Source organism: Peromyscus leucopus, chromosome X (assembly GCF_004664715.2).
Source record: "Peromyscus leucopus breed LL Stock chromosome X, UCI_PerLeu_2.1, whole genome shotgun sequence".
NCBI classification, from domain to species: Eukaryota; Metazoa; Chordata; class Mammalia; order Rodentia; family Cricetidae; genus Peromyscus; species Peromyscus leucopus.
The window spans coordinates 23,482,909-23,489,981 of record NC_051083.1 but is presented as its reverse complement, the minus strand read 5'-3'; the positions used below and the strand labels follow the sequence as shown (position 1 = coordinate 23,489,981).

At 40.9% G+C, this 7,073-nt stretch overlaps 1 pseudogene; it reads right to left on the bottom strand.

The window, feature by feature from the left end:
• Nucleotides 1–705: 705 nt before the first annotated feature.
• Nucleotides 706–1,301, bottom strand: LOC114687842 (annotated as a pseudogene).
• Nucleotides 1,302–7,073: the final 5,772 nt, after the last annotated feature.

Genomic DNA, 7,073 nt, shown 5'->3' with positions numbered 1-7,073 from the left:
GAAGCCTATTATTTGGGAGAGTTTTAATAACTATTTCTATTTACTAGGCATTGTATGTATGTTTAAACTGCTTATCTGATTTTTTTCCAATAAGCACAATATTTACTAAACATATCTTCAGTTTTGTTGCATAGTGTGCAACAAATTACAATATTCTGCAGCCACAAATTATATGCAGAGTATGAAGAAACTATTAATCAGATAGTGTGATCTTTCTATTTATAACTCTACAAGAAAGAACTAGCAAATCAGATCTTACATATAACGTTTCACTAAACTTTACACATGGAAATGGAAAGACACTGGTTGTGCTGTTTGATACAAAATGGCTGAACTTGATTTTCAGAAGACTAAACCCAACATCTAAACATGCCAATATAAGCATCAAAACAAAATATATTCTAACCAACCACAGGAAACAATCTGATATCAGGAAAGCAACAAAGATTACACACATTATTTTATAAACCAGAACACAGAGGTTTAAAACAGTTCTAAAAATGACGTTAGCTGTCTTGAGTCAAGGGAATAAAAAAAAGTCAATATTGACCATTGACAATCTCTGACCTTGTGGAAACAGTAAGAATCTGTTGTAGTGCAGCTACATACAGAACAATTCAGGCAAGTTTTTTTCACTTGGGTTCAGATTGTGAATTCATTGCTATGAGAAAAGGATGGAGGCGAATTTTAGCAGCAGACTCCACCTTACTGCTTGACTGGAGTGTTCTGGATTTTAACATTGGAATTCTCTGTACCACCAGCTGTTGCTCCATGGCCTGATTGCTTTTTAATCTTGGCTGCCATCATCATAAAAGACTGTTCTACATTCATTGTATTCTTAGCACTGGTTTCCAATAATGGAATCCCAAAGGAATCTGAAAATCGCTTTGCTGTTGTGTAGTACAAATTTCTTTGTGATCAGGTCACATTTGTTCCCTACCAACAATTTGTTGACATTTTCACTGGCATAACAATCTATCTCCTACAGCCACTGTTTAACATTCTTGAAGGCTCCTTATTTGTCACATAATACACAACTATGATGCCATGGGCTCCTCTGTAGTAACTTGGGGTGATTGTTTGAAATCTTTCCTGGCCTACTGTGTCCCATATCTGAAGCTTGATTGTTTTCCTGTCTAAATCTATAGTTCTTACCTTGAAATCCACACCATTTGTGCTGATGTAGCTTTCATTGTACGTATCATCTGCAAACCTAAGGAGAAGGCAAGACTTTCCAACCTCAGAATCGCCAATCAGAAGTAACTTCAATAAAAATCATATTTGGGATTCATGCTGGACATGTATGTCACTGCAGCTGCCACCATGACCACTGCCTTTGCTGACACAGCTGCTGCCCCAACTCTCCATTCCACAGGTAACTAAAGGGGAGAAATGAGCTAAGCTGTTCTGGTACAGCAAATGTCAACCCCATTCTGACCCTTAGAATAAAATCAGCAGCTGCCGTCACTAAGTGATTGCTTCCACCCAAAATGGCCACCAACAAACCCACTTAACTGATGTTGATTTTACTTTGCTAAATGTTATGTATCAAGAAAATTTTATCCTTTTCTTTTAGATTTTAAATTTGGTGGAATAAGGTTTGTAAAGTACACCCTATTGATTCTCTGGATTTCCTTAATGTCTGTTGTTATGTCTCCCTTTTAATTTCTGATTGTATTAGTCTGGATATTCTCTTTCTACCTTTCCAATAATTGGGAAATGGTTTCTCAACCTTACTGATATTCCCAAAGAATCAACTCATTGTTTCATTGATTCTTTGTATTCTCTTTATATCTATTTTATTGATTTCTGCCCTGAGGTTGATTATTTCTTGCCAAATACTCATTTTCAATATGGATTCTTTTTTTGTTCTAGAGATTTTGGGTATGCTGGTAAGTTACTAGAATAAGATCTCTCAAGTTTTTTACATAGGTATACTGCTATGAAGTTGCCTCCTTAGAACTGCCTTCATTGTGTCCCATAATTATTCATTTTCATTTTATTCTAAAATGTCTCAAATTTATATCTTTATTTCTGCATTGACTGATTTTTTTAGTAGAATGAGAAAGGCAGTCAGGGATTACTTTACCATGTTTTATTAACTAAAATCCATGCACAAGAATGACAAGACAGAATGAGGAATCCAGGCCCCATCTCTTGCTGCTCCACTACTCCTGCTGGGGTCTACCTGTTCCACTGCTGCCACCGTGGCTTCCTCTTTCAAAAGGGGAATGTGGGACATGAACCAAGCTCCCTACTCCTTTGTCCACCTTACAAGAGAGTGTGCAACTACATTTTATTTGGGTCATGTACTCGCCAATAAAAACTCAGCATTTTGGACCAAACTGTTCCTTTCAATTGGCTAGCTGACTGATGACAGAATTCCCTTAACATTTACCTCTTATTGTCTAATTAAAAAGGAAGATACTAATCCTAACATAATAAAACTATATAAAACAAGAACTTTTATCAAGTGTTGTTCAGAAGAAAGAAAAGGTAATAACTTAAACAAAAAGTGAAACTGCATATAACAACAAAAACAATTAAATACGGACTTCCTGTCTGGACCAGAGGTGAGTATCCAGGCTCAACCTGGACCCCATCCCTGGGCACCAGCCTTTCTGGGAAGACCTGCCCACCTTGGCCCCAGGTTCTGGCCACCAGGCAGGTCCCCTTCTAGCCCCACCGGGAGGGATCCCCTTTTCCAAGGCCCCTGGCAGCCCCTGCAATCTCCGCGCCCTGCCACCACGCCCATCTGCCTGAGACCCCAGCCACTTCCTGAGACTTAGAGACCTGGCCCCCAGCTCCTATCCTGCCCCTAACTTCCCTGGGCACCAGCCTTTCTGGGAAGACCTGCCCAACTTGGCCCCAGGTTCGGGCCACCGGGCAGGTCCACTTCTGGCCCCACCGCGAGGGATCCCCTTTTCCAAGCCCCTCGGAAGCCCCTGCAATCTCCATGCCCTGCCCCCACACCCATCTGCCTGAGACCCCACCCACTTCCTGAGACTTAGAGACCAGCTCCCAGCTCCCATCCTGGCCCCGACTTCCCGTGTATCCAGGCTCAACCCAGACCCCATCCCTAGGCACCAGCCTTTCTGGGAAGACCAGCACAACTAGGCCCCAGGTTCTGGCCACCAGGCAGGTCCCCTTCTTGCCCCACCGGGAGGGATCCCCTTTACCAAGCCCCCACCTGCAGCCCCTGCAATGTCAGTGCCCTGCCCCCACGCCCATCTCCCCAAGACCCCAGCCACTTCCTGAGACTTAGAGACCAGCCCCCAGCTCCCATCCTGCCCCCGACTTCCCTTCTGGACCAGAGGTGAGTATCCGGGCTCAACCAGGACCCCATCCCTGGGCACCAGCCACTCCGGGAAGACCTGCCCAACTTGGCCCCAGGTTCTGGCCACCAGACAGGTCCCCTTCTAGCCCCAACAGGAGGGATCCCCTAATCCAAGTCCCCCAGCAGCCCCTGTAATCTCCACACCCGACCCCCACGCCCATCTGCCCGGGACCCCAGCCACCTCCTGAGACTTACAAACCGGCCCCCAGCTCACATCCTGCTCCCGACTTCCCTTCTGGACCAGAGACTTCCAGTCCAGATAAGAGCTTCTATACTGCCCCGGAGTTCCCATATGGACAAGTGAACTCCCTTTTGGAAAAGAGAGAGAGACTTCCTGAATCTGTCAGCTCTTTCTGAAACAAGTACACTGATAAGACCAAGAAGGAACCACAAGGAGATGTGCAGACATCAAGGCAGAAGTACATACAATAAAATGAAGAGCAATACAGCATCACCAGAACCTAGACCGCCTCCAACATCTAGACCTGACCACCATAAATTAGAAGAAGCAGAAGAAAGTAGCCTTATGAGTAACTTCATGAAGAAGGTAGAGGCTTGTGTAGAGGAAAGACAAGAAAATTGGAAGAATGCTGTAAACAACTAGAGGAAAGGGCAAACAAATTAGAAGAAAACAATAAAGCCCTCCAAGAAAACAATAAAGTCCTGCAAGAAAACAATAAAGCACTGAAAGAAAATCATGAAAAAGCAATGAAACAAACAAAGGAAACAGTCCAAGAACTGAAAAGGGAAATTGAAAAAATAAAGAAGACACAAACAGAGGGAATGCTGGAAATAGAAAACCTGAGTAAAAGATCGGGAACTTCAGATGCAAGTATAACCAACAGAATGCAAGAGATGGAAGAGAGGACTTCTGGCATTGAAGATACAGTATGAGAAATAGTTTCATCAGTCGAAGGAAACACTAAAGCCAGCAAAGTCATGAACCAAAATGTCCAAGAAATTTGTGACACCATGAAAAGACCAAACCTACGAATTATAGGGATAGAAGAAGGTGAAGAATACCAACTCAAAGGCACAGAAAATATATTCAACTAAATTATAGAAGAAAACTTTCCCAACTTAAAGAAGGAAATGCCTATGAAGATACAAGAAGCCTATAGAACACCAAACAGACTACACCCCCCAAAAAAGTCCCCTCGACACATAATAATTAAACAACTAAATGTACAGAATAAAGAAAGAATATTAAGAGCAGCCAAGGAAAAAGGCCAAGTGACCTATAAAGGTAAACCCATCAGAATAACACCCGACTTCTCAATGGAGACTTTGAAAGCGAGAAGGACCTGGACAGATGTAATGCAGACACAAAGAGACCATGGATGTCAGCCCAGACTAATATACCCAGCAAAACTTTCAATCATCATAGACAGAAGGAACAAGACATTCGAAGACAAAGCCAGATTTAAACAATACCTATCCACAAAACCAGCCCTACAGAAAGCACTAGAAGGAAAATTCCAACCGAAGGAAGTCAGATACACACTCGATAACACAGGCAATAGATAAAGCCACAACAGTAAACCCCAAAGAAGGGAAGTACACACACACTACCACCAAAAATAACAGGGATGAAGACTCACTGGTCATTAATAACCCTTAATATCAACGGACTTAATTCACCTATAAAAAGATATAGGCTTACAGAATGGATACGAAAGCATTAAGCGTCTTTCTGGTGCATACAAGAAACACCTCTCAAATTCAAAGACAGACACTACCTAAGAATAAAAGGCTGGGAAAAGACTTTCCAATCGAATGGTCTTAAGAAACAAGCAGGGGTAGCCATCCTGATATCCAACAAAATAGACTTCAAACTAAAATTAATCAAAAGAGACCAAGAAGGACATTACATACTCATCACAGGAAAGATCCACCAAGATGAAGTTTCAATTCTGAACATTTATGCCCCAAACACAAGGGCACCCACATATGTAAAAGAAACATTACTAAAACTTAAACCACATATAAAACCCCACACATTAATAGTGGGAGATCTCAATACCCCACTTTCACCACTGGACAGATCTCCCAAATCGAAACTTAACAGAGAAATAAAGGAATTAACTGATGTCATGAACCAATTGGACCTAATAGATATCTACAGAACATTCCATCCTAACAAGAAAGAATATACCTTCTTCTCAGCACCCCATGGAACTTTCTCTAAAATCGACCACATACTTGGCCACAAAGCAAATCTCAACAGATACAAAAGAATTAGAATAACCTCCTGTGTTCTATCAGACCACCATGGTTTAAAGGTAGATTTCAACAACAACAAAAACTACAGAAAACCTACAATCTCATGGAAACTGAATAAAGCACAACTGAATCACCAATGGGTTAAGGAAGAAATAAAGAAAGAAATTAAAGACTTCCTAGATATCAATGAAAATAAAGACACCACATACCCAAACTTATGGGACACTGTGAAAGCAGTGTTAATAGGGAAATTCATAACAATAAAATGCCCAAATAAAGAAGTTGGAGAAATCCCACACTAGTGACTTAACAGCACACCTGAAAGCTCTAGAACAAGAAGAAGAAAAGTCTCCCAGGAAGAATAGACGCCAGGAAATTATCAAAGTAAGAGGTGAAATTAATAAATTAGAAACTAAGAGAATAATACAAAAAATTAATGAAACAAAGAGTTGGTTCTTTGAGAAAATCAACAAGATAGACAAGCCCTTATCCAAACTAACCAAAAGACAGAGAGAGAGAATCCAAATCAACAAAATCAGAAATGAAAAGGGGGACATAACAAAGACATTGAGGAAATCCAGAGAATTATCAGGTCATATTTCAAAAACCTCTACTTCCACAAAACTGGAAAACCTAAAAGAAATGGCATTTTTTCTGGATAGGTACCACATACCTAAGTTAAATCAAGACCAGATAAACTATTTTAAAATAGCTCCAATAACCCCTAAGGAAATATGAGAAACAGTTCATTATAAAAAAAAAAAAAAGTCTCCCATAAGAAGTCTTTGAAGTGCACTATTGGCATAGGATATTCACTTCCGTAATAACTATAACACCTAGTAAATACACAGACACTGAGAGAAGAAACAATCAGTCAATGGGACCATTCTTGAAAACTGAAGTAAGCTTTTTGTAGAGCAAAGGATACAGGTCAATAAGGCAAAGCGATAGCCTACAGAATGGGAAAAGATCTTCACCAACCCCACAGGTGACAGAGGACTGATATCCAGAATATATAAGGAACTCAAGAAATTAGACATCAAAACAACCAACAGTCCAATTGAGAAATGGGCTTTAGAACTAAACAGAGAATTCTCAAAAGAGCAAACCAAATGCTGAAAGACATTAAGGAATTGCTCAACATTCCCTAATCATCAGGGAAATGCAAATCAAAACAAATCTGAGATACCACCTTAAGCCTGTCAGAGTGGCTAAGATCAAAATCACTGAAGACACTTTATGCTGGAGAGGATGTGGAACTAGGGGAACTCTCCTCCACTGCTGGTGGGAATGCAAGCTTGTACAACCACTTTGGAAATCAATATGGTGCTTTCTTAGAAAATTGGGAATCAATCTCCCCCAAGATCCAGCTATACCACTCCTGGGCATATACCCAAGAAATGCTCAATCATACCACAAGAGCACTTGCTCAGCTATGTTCATATCAGCATTGTTTATAATAGCCAAAACCTGGAAACAACCTAGATGCCCTTCAACTGAAGAATGGATAAAT